At 40.3% G+C, this 19,193-nt stretch overlaps 1 protein-coding gene and 1 pseudogene across 15 annotated transcripts in view; both read left to right on the top strand.

Annotated features, from left to right (window-relative positions):
• Window positions 1–15,496, top strand: part of LOC114687181 — a 35,280-nt pseudogene extending 19,784 nt beyond the window's left edge.
• Adam22 (ADAM metallopeptidase domain 22) overlaps window positions 1–19,193 on the top strand; it is a 219,605-nt gene that overhangs the window by 78,920 nt on the left and 121,492 nt on the right. The window lies entirely within an intron of this gene.

Here is a 19,193-nt window from a genome sequence, read left to right as displayed (position 1 = left end):
ACAAAATCATTGGACGAAAACTCAGACTTGAACTTCAATTCATAAAAAGACAAACTCAAAAAATGTCACATAAGACAGAAAGATGCATCTCTGTTATTTGTGTTGCAGTTCTGTAATACATTTCTATATCTCACTGGAGAATTCCGTAGCTTTCCCTCACTGTGGTTCTGCAAACAGTGGCAACAGTGGCAACCATAATCATTAAGTTTGTGAGACAGTTTTAAGTTGGAAAAAAAATCATGTAGGGCAGCTATAATTGAACCCAATTTTGTGTCCATATCTTTCCAAGTAATGTAGAATTCAAGGATTGGAATTATTATTATAAATATAGTGAAGGACTGGAGAGATGGTTCAGTGGTCAAGAACACTGGCCATTCTTCAGAGAGCCTGGGTTCGGTTCCCAGCACCCACATGTGACTTGCAGCTGTCCATTTCCAGTGGGATTTGACAACCTCTTTTGACCTCAGGCAACAGACACACACATGATCCGTAGACATACATGCAGACAAACACCCATACACATAAAATCAAAAATAAATCTTAAATGAAGAAGTATAGCTGAGCAATGGTGGCATACACCTTTAATCCCAGATCCTGGGAGGCAGAGGCAGGTGGGTCTCTGAGTTCGAGGCTAGCCTGATCTATAGAGTGAGTTCCAGGACAGCCAGGGCTACACCGAGAAACTCTTGTCTTGAAAACTTAAAAAAAAAAAATGTATAGTGGAAATATTTTTATCCTTTTATAAAATCATATTTTTTCTTTTAAAACAATGGTTGGTGACCACTGTTATGTAGATTTATTGCCATCTTCAAAATGAAGGCACAAGAGCTACTTTGTTTTTCTCACCTCTGAGCTCTGCAGCACTGCTGTGGGACGGTCTGTATGTCAAATCTGTTGCTCTGATTGGTCAATAAATAAAACACTGATTGGCCAGTGGCTAGGCAGGAAGTATAGGTGGGACAAGGAGAGAGGAGAATACTGGGAAACAGAAGGCTGAGGCAGGGAGACACTGCCAGCCACTGCCATGACCAGCAGCATGTGAAGACGCCGGTAAGCCACCAGCCACGTGGCAAGGCATAGATTTATGGAAATGGATTAATTTAAGCTATAAGAACAGTTAGCAAGAAGCCTGCCATGGCCATACAGTTTGTAAGCAATATAAGTCTCTGTGTTTGCTTGGTTGGGTCTGAGCGGCTGTGGGACTGGCGGGTGACAAAGATTTGTCCTGACTGTGGGCAAGGCAGGAAAACTCTAGCTACACAGCACTGCCCTGCCGATCCCGTCTGCCCTCGGTCCTCAGTGGTGACCAGTCTTTATGGTTCATGATGCTGTGTTCATTATTCTTCATTGTCTCTGCAATTCTCTTGTTCTCAAAGCTCCTTTCATCACTCCCATTTCTTCCCTCTCTAAATGCAAGCATACCCAAGCCCAACCTAGTATTCTTTTTATTTTTCATTCACTATCATAATTCAACCTTGTAGGTGTCTTTCAAACCTGGCCTCTTTTGTATACCTCTCAGTGGCCAGGTTTTCAGCTGTCACTTCAAGAGCAATGTGTCAGTTGTTAAATTCGTCAGCCACCCTCATGTCACAAATCTTCCTGTTTTTTGCATGTCTTCACTATTGCCTGACTCTGGTATGAAGCAGTAGATGTACTTGTAATGAGAGCCTTAATGGTCTTGCTCTCTCTATATGTCAATTTATTAAGGGGTTCTGTGGGGTAAGCAGACTCACTGACACAAAATAAAGCGACACCGTTGCCCCTTCCTCTCCTAGGGGAAGATGGGGAAAGCTCCAGACTAGGTCACCGAACCATGTGCCAGGAAGCCTTCCACACCCAAGAGAGAGCTTCGATCCCCTTCCTTTTTAAGAGGTCACATAGTCAGGCAGCCTGAGCCATAGACCAAACTATTTGTAATTAATATAAGCCTCTGTGTGTTTATTTGGAACTGAACGGCTGTGGGACCAGGCAGGACAGAAACTTCTGCCTACATGTCCCATTATCCCAACTTAATAAACTTCTGTTGCAGATGGTCAATAAAGAGAGAGGAGAGTTTGGGATAGGGTGAATTTTCCGTTTAACAAACTATAGAAAATGTAGTGCTTAAAACAAAAAGTTAATCATTGCAATTTCTGTGGGTCATAAGCCCCCTTCAGATTAAATGGTTCTTCTGATCAGGGTGGACAAGCTGAGAGTCAAGGCTCTCTTCCGGTCTTACCCAAGTTGTTGGTGAAATTCAGCATCTCTCAAGGCCTTACGACTGAGTTCCTTGTTTTCTTTCTAGCTGATGTCTAGGTGCTCTTTAAATAACTGGAGGTCCCTCTCAGGTCTTGCCCCATGATTCCTTTCATAGGAAGCTCACAATATAGTGATTGCTTTTTTCAGGATTAACACATTTTTGTTGCTTCTAGCCAGTTTCAGAGTTTCCCTGAATAAGTTAGGTCCATTCAAGATATGTCTTCCTCTGCGTTAACATAAAGCCAAATGATACAGACCTTAATTAATTAAATCTATAAAATCTCTTTTTCTATGTGATATAACTTGACCCTGAGAATGGATCCCATTCCATTGAAGGCCTCACCTACACTAGAGGGTTTGGATATTATTCAGAATATGTACAACATAGAGTGCTAGAGGTTTGATCTGAGGTGTTCATGTGATAAATGTGTGCTCTGTCCTAAACTGTAGCTCTTGAAATCTAAGATCAGTTCTGAAGGATTGTGTTTTTCTTGGGAGGTGTAGGCCATTTCATTTTTGCCTTATTTTTTGTTATATAATTCATACAATTTTACTTGCTTTTGCCCCTAGTCCAGGTAGGGTGGAATGCAAAGTGACTGTTCTCATTTGTTGCATCAGATAAGGGTACTTGCTTTTGGTTGGTTAAATTATGGCTTTCATCCATTTCATCTCTGACCTTTTAGAGGAGGGTCATTTCTCTTCTCAGATGTTGTAGATGTAACCAACTGTCTTATTAAATAAGAAACACAGAACCAATGTAAAAGAGAAAGCCGAGAGAAGAGAGCTCAGAGCTAAAATCTCACCCTTCCTCCTGCGGTGGTCCTAGCTTCCCTCTCAGAGCTATTTCCTGTGTGTCTGTCCTTTCATAGTATTTTGTTCTGCCTTCTCTTTGGTTGTAAACCCAAACACGTGACTGCCTCGTGTAGCTGGAGTTTTCCTGCCTTGCCCACAGTCAGGACAAATCTTTGTCACCCGCCAGTCCCACAGCTGCTCAGACCTAACCAAGTAAACACAGAGACTTATATTGCATACAAACTGTATGGCCGTGGCAGGCTTCTTGCTAACTGTTCTTATAGCTTAAATTAATCCATTTCCATAAATCTATACCTTGCCACGTGGCTGGTGGCTTACCGGCGTCTTCACATGCTGCTGGTCATGGCGGCAGCTGGCGGTGTCTCTCCGCCTCAGCCTTCTGCTTCCCAGAATTCTCCTCTCTCCTTGTCCCACCTACTTCCTGCCTGGCCACTGGCCAATCAGTGTTTTATTTATTGACCAATCAGAGCAATTTGACATACAGACCGTCCCACAGCACTTCCCCTTTCTTTTTTTAAAAGGAAGGTTTTAACTTTTACACTTCTCCAAAGTCAGCTTGGTATATTTGGGAATTTGGGCGTAGCTTCTCTTACTACTTCCTGCTGGAGGGGGGCGCTGTATCTTATGGGGACACAAAGAAAATTTTAGGATCATGGAGTAGTCCGTGAGACCGTATCGTCTGAGCCAGTTGCCTTGAAACGATTCTGGATGTTGGATCATCTGGGCCATGGTGTCATCAGAGACCTTTCAGGGGGTCTTGGCTGGTCAAACCTGATGTATCTTAATCTGGAACAAATCCATAGCCTCTGGCTTTCTGTGGAAACAAAAGCAGAACCTCCTTTCCAAAGCAACATATCCTTACATCCAAATTTTGAAGTTAAGGTACCTTTAAAATACACATTTTGGCATAACTCAACAGCTTTTGCAATCAAATGTTTCTCTTCAGTTACGAATATCAAAGAGAACACAATCCAGATTCTCTGTGTGGTAGCCATCTCTATGTGGCTTATGTTTTATATTACCTTGAGCCTATTGCTTTAAACTGCAGCCTTCTAAGCCTGAAAGGGTGCTGTGGCTGCTGGCTCCGCCCACTTCAGCTTCCCAACATGGCGGTGGTACGTTTACCGCCAGCTCTGGGAGCCCTCCTGGGTCTATGCTTTTATCAAAGCAGCATGTAGCCCAGAAACCTCTTTTTTTGTTTTGTACTAGCAAAGGCTAAATCCACCACGCAGCTTAATGTGCCACTTGCAGAGGCCTCATTCCCGCCATACTGCAGATCGAGCGCACACGCCAGGAACCCGCCAGTAACTCAAACCGGCAGCTGCTGCTCATTTGAGAGAGACAATTAGGAAGCTGTTTTTAGCTCCGTTTTAGAATCTTTTCTCAGGTTTTAGGTGGAAACTCTTGCCCTCTCGTTGGGCGCCATTTGTAGCTGGAGTTTTCCTGCCTTGCCCACAGTCAGGACAAATCTTTGTCACCCGCCAGTCCCACAGCCGCTCAGACCTAACCAAGTAAACACAGAGACTTATATTGCTTACAAACTGTATGGCCGTGGCAGGCTTCTTGCTAACTGTTCTTATAGCTTAAATTAATCCATTTCCATAAATCTATACCTTGCCACGTGGCTGGTGGCTTATCGGCGTCTTCACATGCTGCTGGTCATGGCGGCAGCTGGCGGTGTCTCTCCGCCTCAGCCTTCTGCTTCCCAGAATTCTCCTCTCTCCTTGTCCCACCTACTTCCTGCCTGGCCACTGGCCAATCAGTGTTTTATTTATTGACCAATCAGAGCAATTTGACATACAGACCGTCCCACAGCAGCCTCGTCACTGTCTGAATGTACAGCCCTCCAGGTCTTAAAGGCATATGTCTCCAATGCTGGCTATATCCCTGAACACACAGAGATCTTATGGGATTAAAGGCGTGTGACACCACCGCCACGCTCTTTCTATGGCTCTAATAGCTCTGACCCCCAGGCAACTTTATTTATTAACATACAATCAAAATCACATTTCAGTACAATTAGAATACCACCACAAGATGTGTGTGGACCAAACCACATTTTGAAATGCTCTTTTACTTAGGATGAATCAGATAAAAGAAATAAAAATATAGCTGCTTTGTTTCAATAAACAGAATTCTGTTCTGGTTTCCTAAAAATGTGTTCATAAATAGCATCTGTTTCTGTGTAAATATAGGATTGTTGTTAATTATTTTATGCGTGTATTGCTAAAGTTGGTGATAGAATGTTTCTCTGAATCATGCCTATTTTGTATTCTTTGCTTTACTGTTTTAAATTATTTTCCAATCTAAGAAGAGGGCATCTTTTCAGGGGAGGGCTCTCTTACTGTTTTTTGTTATTTTGCAAAGGTCTGTGGTTATTTCCAATTCTTGGCAACTTTTTCTTGTTATTCTCGAAGGAAGATTCAGTGTTACCTCTGTCTCCCAGGGCAGGGAATTTTTACCTGAGTCCTTAAGTACCTCTTAAAAATTGCACAATTTAAGCCAAGCTTGGTGGTACATGCCTATAATCCCAGGACTTGGGAGACTGAAGTAAGAGGTTTTCGAGTTGTAGGCCTACTTGAGTTACATAGCAACACCTTGTCTCAAACAAACAAAATGACATGTTTTTAAGAAAATATGGCATATTAGTTATAATGTATAGTAACAATAAAAAGAGAAGTGAACATTTGCTCACTTTATTTATTTATTTATTCTTATTGTTCTGGTGTTTAGCTGATATGAAATAAATACTGACACCTGGCTTAATGTTTTTGAAATTATGAGCACCTTAGAGCATCAAGTCTACTTTGTGGAACAATCTTTTGTATGTGTATTTATAGATTATTGTGCTTGATCTGGAGGAGTTTAGGGTATAGTTTCAAATTAATGTCCTTGTCTCTCTCTCTATCCATAGACACATTTAGTCCTCACTTATCTGGACGGACCAAACATTTCTGTTCTCTTAGGGAAGAGGGGAAGAAGACTGGTGGCTCCGCCAGTGATTGTGTTCATTGTCCGTTTCTAGTCTTCCTTGAACTTGCTCCAATTAGAACAACATTTCATCCTTAGTTAAGGGAGCCATGATGGTATATGTAAGTTGACAAAATAATGTCCTCTTCTTGAATGTGACTAAAATGTGCTTCTTGTGCAAATCCAAGTGCCTTGAATATCTCATCTGGCCATCAAAGTTTCTTCTTACTTCCTGAGCATACAACTTTAAAGAGTTAACACATGCAACATAAACGAAAGTAACACACCTTAAACAATATTCTCCAACAGAAAAGAACTGTTCCCGATCATATTAATGGCTTCCTCAGGAGTCAGAATGTGCCATAGCTACGACAGCCACAGAAGGAAAGTTTTGTTGCTTCTACAGCAGGGAGAAGAATGAGGCAAACTTCCTTGTACAGTGGTCATTTTGGAGGACCTTGCCTTTTGTATCTGTTCATGAAGGAGTGATGCTCGCTACGTATTTGAAATCTGAGAACGTGTGTGAGGGAAGTAACTTAGAAAGGAACAAGAGGGAAGTAAAAAGGATGGATCAGTTCATTCGTTTGTTAAATGATGTGCATTAATGCAGACACATGAATTCATAGTTAAAGGATATAATACTCTTCATGGCTTCTGCCATTCAGAATTAGAGAAAACTGATGCTTATATTCCTTTCTTATTTCAATCAATAAAAAAGCTGAATACAGGTACAGATAAAATATATAAGAAGATCCTTTACATTATTGCAAATACACTCATGCACATCCACATAATCCAGATGCGGGTGGAAATTGTGAAGGAATTTTCATTGGTATGCATACCCCAGATCCTTTAATCCATTTCAGACTGGTTTTTGTATGTGTTGTAATATGTTTTATTCTGAAGCATGTGGATGTCCTGGTTTCTAGCATCATTACGGTTAGGTTATTTTAGAATCACTTTTGCCTTCAATGGTTCTTTCATGTTCATTGGCAATCTTGTTATAGGACAAAACTCTCAGCAATTTAAGCTTAATTGGTTCCATTTAATAAAGGAATCTGTTTCAAAGCCTGAACTTGGGAACTGGCCTTACCTGGGAATGAATCTTGATATTGTTATAGATTGTTTGGGGAACTTAGATTTGCTATTTGAATTGTCCAGTTGGGTAAACTTCAGACTTTGAACTTGATTGTAAGATGGCGGTTTCCTTACCTATAACGACAGATCATAGTGTACCTACCTTGTTGATTTGATGCTTATTTCTGTGTCCAACTAATGAATTTAATCGGTTTGGCAGAACAAAAACCTGGCATAGTGAACTCTCTGCACACACTAGCTGCTAATGTCGTCTTTTCGATTTTAATCGTGGACGCGAGGCAGGCTCATTTCTCTTTGCTTCTGCTGTCACATGTATTCCGTTTCCTGCTCAGCAATGGTATTATTCCTTTCATCTGAAATCTCCTTTTCTGCTTCTCTCCAACCCACGGACATTTTATCTATCTTAATGCAGTTAAATCTTTGCCCCTTCATGAACCCTGACCTCCCTTTATTAGATGTCTTTTCTTCTGGAGGCTTCTGGGTGCCTACCGTCAATTCCATCTATCGTGGCTCACAATAATATAGCACACTGGGATGTATTCTTTGTGTTCTCTTGCTTGCTTAATACGACTCAGAGTTTCAGAGTCAACTGCTCTTTACATTCTTACATTTTTCTAAAAGAGAGCATATAGGCATCATTTTGGATTTTGTTTTGTGATTTTTAGTAAAAATAATTATAGGTTATTTATCTTGAGCATTATTTATTTGAGAAGACTGATTATACGAATAAATGTTGTAACTTTAACAAGCTTATAAAGTATATATCATAAAATATGTATCTTTATATAATATGTATCATATAAACTTATCATTTACCTTTTGCAGGGTCTTCAGTAGTATTTATTAAAATGTCCAGTAATTACATAAAATGCAGGGCATTGTATGTGTAAATAAATGGAGCAAATGAGTAAGTATACTAAATACATACATTTCAGTAATATTACATACACATACATGTGAGAAAATACTTTTTAAGATAAAAGATAAAATTAGAGATACAAGAGAAAATATAAAACAGAGGTTCCTTGAATGCTCCAGGTACCTGGGATTTCTGTCTGGTCATGCTTTCTTGAATCTTGTCCTGTTTCAGGCCTCCAACCCACTTTTGAAAAAAGGAGATACCTTCCCTGCACCAAACAGCAGATTTACAAAGTTTAGTTTAAGATCTTGTTTGGATATGTTTGACATAGAAATGGAAAACATTTCATCCCATAGAGTGGAGTAGATATTCCAGGGAGCTGGGCAGAGAAGGCGTTTTGTTTCATTTGCTTGTGTGAGACATGCAGCCCGGGCTGCTCTCTGAAATGGAATCTAGACGTCTCTGATATCAAGGTGCACTCAGTTTAGAAATGCAGGAGACTATTTAGTAAGTAGTTCATGATCAAATGTTTCTTGTTTTTTATGGCCTTTCTCTGCATTCTATGATTATCTTTTCTCCCTATCTACTGATCTTTAATGATGTCATTTACTGAATTTATTGTCATGTATGGGAATTTATTGTCATGTATGTATTAGTTTTTCATGTTGCCAAATCAGCAAGGATTTTTTAATTATTAAATTTGGCTTTACTTTTGATCTTAATTTTAGAAAGACCTTTCTTATTGAGCAAATGTCATCTAGATTTTCTTTTTCTTCTTTAATAATTTTAGTAAATAATTGATATTCAATCCACATACAATGCACACACACACACACACACACACACTCATGCACGTGCACACGCAGATACCAGTGTGAAGTAAGTCCAGCATTATGTTTTCAAATGGCCTGCCAGTTGTCCCCGAGGATTCCGTGTTGAAGTCCATCACTGAAGGAAGTCGGGATAGGAACTCAAGCAGGGCTGGAACCTGGAGGCAGGAGCTGATGAAGAGGCCATGGAGGGGAGGTGCTTACTAATCATACTGACTTGCTTATCATTGCTTGTTCCTGATTTTTCCCCCTCCTAAGGCATTTTTTATAAATTGAAATTTTTCATTTATTTTACATCCCATCCACCACTCCTCCATCTCCCTTCAGAAAGAGGCAGGCCTCCTATGGGTGTCAACCAAGCTTGGTAAGCTACATCGAGTTGAGGCAGGACCAAACTCCTCCCTCTGCATCAAGGCTGGGTGAGGCAACCCAGCATGGGGAACAGGTTCCCAAAAGGCAGCCTAAGCACCAGGGACAGGTCTTGATCCCATTGCTAGGAGCCCCCAAAACAGACCAAACCACACAACTGCTACCCACATGCAGAGGGCCTAGGTTGGCCCCATGCAGGCTCCCTAGCTGTTGGTACAGAGTCTGTGAGCTACCATGAGCTCAGGTCAGTTGTCTATGTGGGTTCCCTGTCATGACCTTGACTGTCCTGCTCGTATAATCCCTCTTCCCTCTCTTCAACTGGACTCCCAGAGTTCAGTCCAATGCTTGGCTGTGGATCTAGGAATCTCCTTCCATCAGTTACTGGATGATGGTTCTATGATGACAATTAGGGTAGTCACTAATCTGAATACAGGAGAAGGCCAGTTCAAGCCCCTTTTACACTGTTGCTAGGAGTCTTAGCTGGGGTCTTCCTTGTGGATTCCTGGGAGCTTCCCTGGCACCAGGTTTCTCCCTAACCCAGAAATGCACCCCCTTTCCCATCAAGACATCTCTTTCATTACCCTCCTCTTCTGTCTGGCTGCCAACCTTCTCAACGGGATGCCTCATGTTCCCATCCCTCCATCCCCCCTTCTGCTACCACCCCCAGTTTACCCAGGAGATCTCTTCTATTTCCCCTTCCCAGGGAAATCTATACATCCCTCTTTGGGCCCTCCTTGTTACCTAGCTTTTCTGGGACTGTGGATTGTAGCCTGATTATCCTTTACTTTACATCTAATATCCACTTATGAGTGAGTACATACCGTGTTTATCTTTCTGGATCTAGGTTACCTCAGTCAGTATTATTTTTTCCAGTTCTATCCATTTGCCTGCAAATTTCATGTCTTTTTTTTTAACAGCTGAGTAATACTCCATTGTGTAAATGTACCATACTTTTAAAAATCTATTCTTTGGTTGAAGGGCATCAGAAAAGTTGTATAGCCCCCTCAACAAACTGTTTGTAATGCTGCTTCTGAGAACAAGATGGTAAAGAAAATAACAAGAACAAAAATTTGAAGCTAAAGGATAGATTTTTTGAGTGGCCTTGTGTGAATTCCAGAAGGTATCATGGAGCAGCTGAGTTGTGGGAGAAGACAAAGCCATATAGAGATTAGAGTATTGGAGGGTGACTTGGGAGTCAGAGCTTCATAAGGTAATGGGCATAAACTGAAATAAAGGATTCGATTAGATTAGCCTTCATGATTCTAAAGGAATTGGAGATGAGGCTAGATGTAGAGTACAAACAAGGAACATGCTGGATGTAGAGTACAAACCTGACTTTTGCTCAGGAGGTCTTGTAAGTTTGGGGTGGCAAAAGGAAGTTTTGGGTGTGCAGTTTCCTTTGAACACATGGCTCTTCTTCATTTCTGATGATGAAGTGATGTGCCTCACTACCAGAATATTACAAAAGTAGTAATCTTCAATGAATAAAATTAATTTGAACTACTCAATTCATTCTTTTTCTTTCTTTTCAAGGCCTTAGTGTCTTCCCTGCTGGCCTTGAATTCATGATCTTCCTGCCTCTGCCTTACATGTACTAAGATTACTGGATATACACCACCACATCTGGCTCATTTTTAATGCCCAACTCTCTTATCTCTAGAATATTTATAGGAAATATAGGTAAATTTTGACATAGGACTGTAATTTTCTTCTTTGAAAGTGAGCCCTACTTCCTGACTGTGAGAACAAATGGGTCTCTGGCTCTTGTGCCTGCTCTTGGGACTATTTCCCCCTGTTGGGTTGCTATATCCAACTTCAATGTGATAGTTTTTGCTTTATCTTTTTATATTTTATTTTTTCATGTTTTGTTGTTATCTCTTAGAAGCCTGTTCTTTTCTAATGAGAGACAGAAAGGGAGTGGATCTGGAGGGCAGGGGAGGTGGGAAGGACTGAGATGAACAGAGGGAAGAGAAACTATGATGAGGATATAAAATATGAAAAACGAATCCACTTTCAATAAAAGAAAGAAGGGGAAAGGGAATAGTGGGATAGGAAGGGTTAAATTTGTGTGGGGAGGAGAGCAAGGTAGAGAAGGGAATATAGAGAGTGATAAATAACACTAAAGATATTTCAAAAAGTCATATGAAATGTACTACTGTAGAAGCATATATACATATATTCCAAATATATGTTCTGTACTATATCCATATAGTAGGATAATAGTAGTATATGTGGAATATATATTTCATATATGTTCATATATATACGTAAGTATTTATTTATTTTAAGGTAAAGTTACCTATAACCAGGCAATAATGCTGTTGCTAGACACCAGAGACTAACAAATAAAAGCACAGTGCTGAGAATAGGTTGCTTCTTTTGACGGAGTTGTTGGCCAGTGAGGTCTGAAAGACCCCCCAAATCTGTAGAGGCTGTTGTCAAAATATTTGGCTACCCTCCAGATGCTCTGAATCTGACAGAGACCCCCAAAACTGTACAAAGCACTTGATTCCCCTCCAGAACTTAACAGTAAGGCCCTGTTACCGCAGACATTGTAGAATTGAGTCATGGAACATAGAAAACAAACTGTTACAGACCTGGAAGCTTCATCCCTGCTGGCTAGTTTTCATAGTGCTAGAAGGTGCTGAGCAAGCTACCAAAACAGAAAAGTAGTCACCAGTTTTCCTCAGCTGTGAAACTTGTGACCTAAACCACTGACAGGCCTGATGGGCCTACTGGTGCAGCAGTGGCATGAACACCACGGGTACCCAACCACTTTCCGATTGAACTTAATCCTTGATCCATAAGATGAAACCTATATCTGGCACCATCATCCGGCCAAGACCCTGTGCTTAGACAGTTCATGAACATATGGAAGAACCTACTGCTATTATGCTGCTAAATGGACATGGTATCAAACTGACTCCTAACATTTATCATTATACCAGTAGATCAATGCATCTCTCAGTCCTCATCAGGGAATATTTTATTTGCAGTCAATGGCACAGAGACTCACAACTGGACAGGGTGCAGAAAATAAGAGACTTCAGAATGCTGAGCCTCGAATGGACATCTATACTGGACCCTTCTTTCCAGGGCATAGGGATCCTTGAAGAAGAGGGAACAGAAACAGTGTAAGAGCCAGATGTGGTGGTTGACTACATGTAAATGATATCTTCTGGGCGCAGCAGAGCAAATGTACATGTGAACTCATGGTGGTTGTGAACAGCATTCACAAGTCTTTTGTAGGCGCAAGGAAGACCACATGGAGAGGGAAGTTGGACATGAAATTCTATTCCTACTTGCAGAGCTATCAGCAATTGTCAGCTGCTGGAGAAAAAACAGTTAAGTTTTCTCTAAGAGAGTAGCGCTGGTATGTAGACCAGTAGAAGATCACACATCCAAGATATCTGGGCTGCATGAATCGGTCTACGATGGGTTAAAAAAAAAAAAGGGAGAAGAAAAGGACATAAAGGTGGGTGTGGAAGGTTATAGGTCTGGGTTGAGGGAGTAAGGGTGAATATACTCAAAACACATTCTCTGAAATTCTCAAAGAACCAACACAAATTTAAAAAATTAAGAATGGGGCTGGGGAGATGACTTAGTTGGTAAAGCATTTGCTGTGTTAGCATGGAGACCTGAGTTTGATTCCTAGAGCCCACGTTAAAAAAAAAATAAATATATGCAAAGGTGACCTAAAATAAATAAAGTTAGTCCTAGATTTGGCTGTATCAGAAGGGAGTTTGTCTCCCTTGGTTGAATGGCATACATTTCACCTGGGGCTCCTTTTCATGGCTTTACTGTTGTGTGTTCCTTGGTATCCTTGATTGTCAACATGGCAATGAGTTACAACAATCAGAACATGCAACACTCCGTTATATGCTAATAGACTCCTACTAGAATATTTGTAAACTGATAGTTTGATTACACTTTCAGGCTTGGTGACATTTGATAATATATAATAAAACTAGGAAGTTCTGATTTTGTAATATGGATGTGACCTGGCTTTTTTGTTTTTTACAATCCTGTGATCCTACTGCAAAGCTAGACTTAGACATCTTGACTTTATTAGAAATAAGGAGTCTATAAATAAGAGCTAACATCCATCAATGACAGTATCCATCTAAACGTTTACTAAACATATTTATTCCGAGCCTGCACACTGAATATTCACTGATAATTTTCATCAGATTTTGACTTAATAGAATGTAACTGTCTTGGTTACTTTCTTATGGCTGTGATGAGACACAATAACCAAAGCCACTTATAAAAGAAGCTATTTAATTGGAGACTTGCTTATAGTTTCAGAAGATTAGTTCATGAACATCCTTGTGGGGAACATGGCCTCAGGCAGGCAGGCATGGTACTGGAGCAGCCGCTGAGAGCTCACATCTGATCTGCAAGTTGCAGGCAGAAGGAGGGAGGGAGAGAGGAAAAGAGGGAGAGAGATACAGAGTGAGATAGATAGAGAGGGAGGGAGGGAGGGAGGAGAGAGAGAGAGAGAGAGAGAGAGAGAGAGAGAGAGAGAGAGAGAGAGAGAGAGAGAGAGAGAGAGAGATTGACTAGAGCAGTATGGGTTTCTGAAACTGCAAAGTCTACCCCCAGTGACACACTTTCTTCATTAAGACCACATCTCCCCCAACAAGGCCACACCTCTCAATCCTTCCCAATAGTTCTACCAACTTGGGGCTAAACATTCAAATACATGAGCCTGCTCACTCTAACCCCCACAGTAACTGAAACAGTTTCACCTTTTAGCACAAGTCTGTTCAGTAGATCCCTTGTATGTGCATAAATGGGAGGAATTTTCATGTTTACAGCTTAGAAAGTAATAAAATGAAACTCTCATCCAAAGAGTGTGTCATGGATAAGCTTTTAACTCACATCTTTTTTTTTTTTTTTTTTTTTTTTGGTTTTTCAAGACAGGGTTTCTCTGTGTAGCTTTGCACCTTTCCTGGAACTTGCTTGGTAGCCCAGGCTGGCCTTGAACTCACAGAGATCAGTCTGCCTCTGCCTCCCGAGTGCTGGGATTAAAGGCGTGCGCCACCACCGCCTGGCTTTTAACTCACTTTTATAGTTTCAATTTTATGTAGCATAAACAACACAGGACTTTTAAACACTGGTTATTATGTGCTGAGGGAATAGATACTAATTTTGGCATAAAACTGAGCTGAAGAGTGAATGATTAACTCTTGCTGCTACAGATGTTCAGGAATTTATCTGGTTTCTGTATATTGAGGATTCTCAACACGACAGTTCTCTCCCAAATAGTTTTGGATAATTAATTCTTGGTTAAGAGGAGTAAGAAAAATAAATACCTAAGAGAGAGAAGATGAATTGGCAGGGACTGGCAGAAGAGTACAGAAAATAAAATAAAAGAGAAAAGTCAAAAAGTACTTTCTTAAAAAAAGCTCTCAGCTCACTATATTTTTCTCTTAAGTAGAATGAATGTGGGTTCTTAAAGTTGCCATAAGTTCTTCTAATAAGCTTTTCATAGCTAAACATCTAATGACATCTTTGATTTTTATTGTGACCCTATCTTTACTAGATGGCTTATAATCATGTTGGAAGTTTTATAATTCTTTCATATTCATATTATCCCAAGTAAAATTTTCTCAGATATTTGAGTACTGCTCTAAAGAAAATGTGTTGATTGTCTATAATATAGCAGTTACTAAATGTGAGAACAGGAATGCATGATCAGCCTCTCTACCTTGCTGTTTGTTATTTTGCATGATTCTGTGCGTTGATTGTGCAGATAGGTCTCACGTGGTGCCAGCTGGGGCACTTGTGATTCTAGAATCCAAAATGACCTCAGCCATTTGGGTAGAAATCAGTGTCAGTGCTCTTTTGGGTCTTGGCTTCAAGATGCCAAAAAAAAAAAAAAAAAAAAAAAAAAAAGGCTAGAAGAAACAACAGTTGTGCCAAAAAGGGCAGAGGCCATGTGCAGCCAATTCACTGTATGGACTGAGCCCGGTGCATGCCCAAGGACAAGGCCATCGAGAAGTTCATCATTCGGGGCATTGTAGAGGTTGCTGCTATCCAGGGACATATCCGAAGCAAGTGTCTTGGATGCTTATGTGTTTCCTGAACTCTGTGTCAAGCTGTAATACTGTATGAGCTGTGACGCTCATAGCAAGGTAGTCAGGAATCGATCTCTTGCAGCCTGGAAGGACTGAACCACCCCCACCATGACTTAGACCTGCTGGTGCTGCACCATGACCTCCACCAAAGCCCATGTAAAGAGGTGGCTTTCTAAGGACAGAAGAAAAAACACACTGGAAAAATAAAATGGAAGTTATACTTAAAAAAGAAGGAAGGAGAGAAAGAAAGAAAGAAAGTGGAAGGAAGGAAGGAAGGAAGGAAGGAAGGAAGGAAGGAAGGAAGGAAGGAAGAAAAATTAGTGCTGGTGTTGACTGGGAATTCAGGTGGTGCTGTTGGCTAGGGACCTGATTTGTCTCCTTGTGCTTGTTCCTGGTTGTTGCATGGGTTTTCTGACATTATAGTGGTATGACTCAAAAAATAGATTTTCACACACACACACACACACACACACACACACACACACACACACATATTATATGTATATGGAATATATATGTATATATATAGTATATTTATATATACTATATATAGTAGAAGCTTTGGGTCTCAAATGATACATAGGATCACTTCTGCCATATTACATAAGAGCCAGCTCACATATGGGAGGATGGGAGAGATGATCTATACCTTATTAAGAGAGGAGTAGCAATGAAAATAGCCATTTTTAATCAATAACTTCTGTTGGCCACAAAATATTTATATTTTCACTTATGTAACAGGTACCAAGTTCTTTGTTCCATTATAATATCAGGAGAAAGTTCAAGGGTCAGGTTCTTAGCATCTGAACCAGGTCTTAGTGTCTGGAAGGTTTCTAAGGGAAACTTAGGATCAAATAAATATTGGACCTAAAAAGTAAGTTATTTATTTCATATCAACTAAAGATGAAGATAGATAGGGACAGGGTGACTGCAAAAGACAACCCTGTCCAAATGGGTGCAAATAGGACCTACCAAGAAGCCACTAGTCCATAAAAATTGTGATACTGAGACAGGTATGTCACCTGGTTCCCCTGCTCTGGTAAAAGAGAATGTATTTTTTTTTTTAATTGATCATTGATATTTCCTACTTACTTGGGAGGTGGAGTCTTGCTACACAACCCAAGCTGGCCTTAACTCAGGGCTCTTGTCTCAGCCTCTCAAACAGACATGTGCCCCGCTGTGCTTGGCTGGCGATGATTAATTAAGGTGCTGCTTTCCTCCTTGGGAATGGCTCTTCGTGGTTCTCAGCTGCTCTCTCTGGCCACCATTTCTTTTATATAAGAAATGGCCTATGTTTTAGCTTACGTATCTTTCTTAGCCCAATTTCTGACCCTAGAAAACGCTTAAAATGACTTTGGTTTTGATTCAAGCTAGTATTCTAGAAATACTATTCTTAATCTGAATTTCATGTGAATCTTATTTGAATTTATCCTTTTAGTCAAAATATACCAATAAATGTTTTTGAGATAGCTCACTCTCCACGTAGGGCTGCAACCAAGGCTCTGTGAGACAAGGCCTTCAGGATTCTTAATAGCATTTTTATTTATATGATCCTATCATATAAATATACCTTTAAGATTCTTATAGGGCTGGGGATGTAATGCCCTTGTTTTAGATGTATGAAGGCCTGGGTTTGATCTCTGTCACTGAGCAGGGATCCCTAGAACTTTTCTTGTTTAGGGGAATAAGCAGGCTCTTAGGAGGTTTGGAAAGGCTTTTCTATTGATAAGGAAACAGCCTAAAGTCTTTCTGAGGTTTTGGCAAAGAGTCTCATATCCTTGACATAACCTTAGCCATGAGGTCACATTTTACAACATCTGAGGTTAGGTAGTTGTCCTGAGGCTGTTTCTTTGAAAATGGCAGCCAAGTTAGTTTGTTCCTTTGTTTCTTAGGTGTTTTTAATGCATATCCTGGGGGTGGTGTCCTTCTTAGTGTAGCACTTCAGAAACATAAGACTCTGACTTCTTCCGTGGGTGGTTGTTATGCCCAGATCTCAGGGATCCCCAAAAGACCACCATGGAGACTGAATCCCGAATGTAAAAGCAAAGAGCCTTTATTTCAAGCTCCAGAGCTTGGTCCCTCTGTCTGTCTGACACAGTGGTGAGAGCCCTGAGCTCAGATGGGGCAGAGTTTTTATGATAGCAGAGGTTAGGGTGAGGGGATTTCTAGGGTTCAGGACGCTGATTGGCTGACAATTGTCTAGGGGTATCTGTAAAACAAAAAATAGGTGTGTGCTAGACTCTAGGACATCTGGCCACCTTATCTAATGGTTGGAATATTTGGGATGTTAGGTACTTCCTCACCCCTGGGTGGATCCCTGGGTGGTATCAGTTTAAGGCTTTGCCTGCCACTAAGCCTGTCACAGAAGCTGTGTCTAGGCCTCTAGCCTGTCATGGTTGCTGTGTGGTCAAACTGTTTTGGGGTCCTCCACAGTGGTTATGTTAATATATGGTGATGTCTGCAGTTTTTTTTGTCATCATAAAGCTATTGCCAGGACACACTTTGGGCACACAGTTGATTGTTGTTAGAAGAGGCATGTGTTTGCATTCTAGTGAACACTGTCTAAGAACAAGGCAGTAAGTAGACTAGAAAGATGAGATCCTCAGGAAGTCACCATGACTACTTTGAAGATCCGAGGAGAGAGAAATAAGGGAGTATCTTCTCATAGTAAAGTGACTAAAAAATGTAAAGGACTCTGGCATTGAGCGTTACACTGAGGGACCGATTGATAACTGTGCTCATGAATGGAGCCTATAGTTACTTAGTTGCTGTGGCGGGGACCAGGCTTTGATTTGTAGAAGAGTTAAGTTTATTGTGGTTGAAGTTTGCCTGGGCTAGTACAAAAGTATAACACAGTACAAATGAGAAAGTTTATAGAGTATGTGCAAGTAGATGATTATCATTATTATCAAAGAATGCAAACTTGTTTAAGTAGACTAGACAGAGGAGAATGGCAATGAAAAATCATAAATAGCATCAGTGGTTTAAAAACCTAATAAGGGACTGGATGTATGGCTCAGTAGTTAGAGCACTTGTTCTTACATAGGACTTAGGTTCCATTGCCAGCACCCATATGGTGGTTCACAACCACCCATATTCCAATTTCAGGGGATTTGATACCGTCTTCTGATCTCCATGGGCACCTGGCATGCATGTGATATATAGACATACATGAAGGCAAAACCCTTACACAATTAAAATAAATAAACCTAAAAAATAAAATGATAAAACCTAAAAATAAAAATGATAAAAAAAAATTTCTACTGGGAATTCTAGAGAAAGATTTGTAAATACAAATTAGTGAATAGGTAGTGGTTTGATTGAAATCAAGATTATCAAAGTCATGTGAAATCACTTGGAGGCAGGCTTAGTGTCATATCAAACTTATAATCTACATTTTAAACACGAACAAATTATGTCCATAAAATTAAATAATGTATCCAAAGTTATATAGTTGGTAAGTGGCAGAGGGCAGATGGAAAATCAAATACTTCTTCTCAACTTCCCAGTTTTTGTTATTAAACAAGCGACTCCTGATTCATGATAGCTTCCTAGTAAACAAAGCATCGTCATTATTTTGACAGAAAATGTTTGTCATTGTTGTTTAGATCTTTGAGACAAGGTTTTGCTTTGTAGCCTAGGCTGGCCTCAGACTCGCAGCAATCCTTGCACTTTGATGTCTTGGCTAGCTAGATTACAGATGTGTGCCACCCTGCTCTCTGCTGTGACTGGAAGCACATTGTATTGGTTTTACTATTCCAGGCTTATTATAGCATGCAGATGAAATGAGAAGCAGAGCTCAGAACACTTCCTCATTTTAAAAATGGTTTTTATCTTTTAAAGCTCATAAAGAAGCATCCATATACAAGGTATTAAGTAAGCTGTCAGCATAGAGTGAGCTTTCTTTTGTACATTTATGGTAAGATAACATTT

This window comes from Peromyscus leucopus, chromosome 3 (assembly GCF_004664715.2).
Source record: "Peromyscus leucopus breed LL Stock chromosome 3, UCI_PerLeu_2.1, whole genome shotgun sequence".
Lineage (NCBI taxonomy): Eukaryota > Metazoa > Chordata > Mammalia > Rodentia > Cricetidae > Peromyscus > Peromyscus leucopus.
Note: the sequence above shows the minus strand (reverse complement) of the source record. Positions and strands in the feature narration are given on the sequence as shown.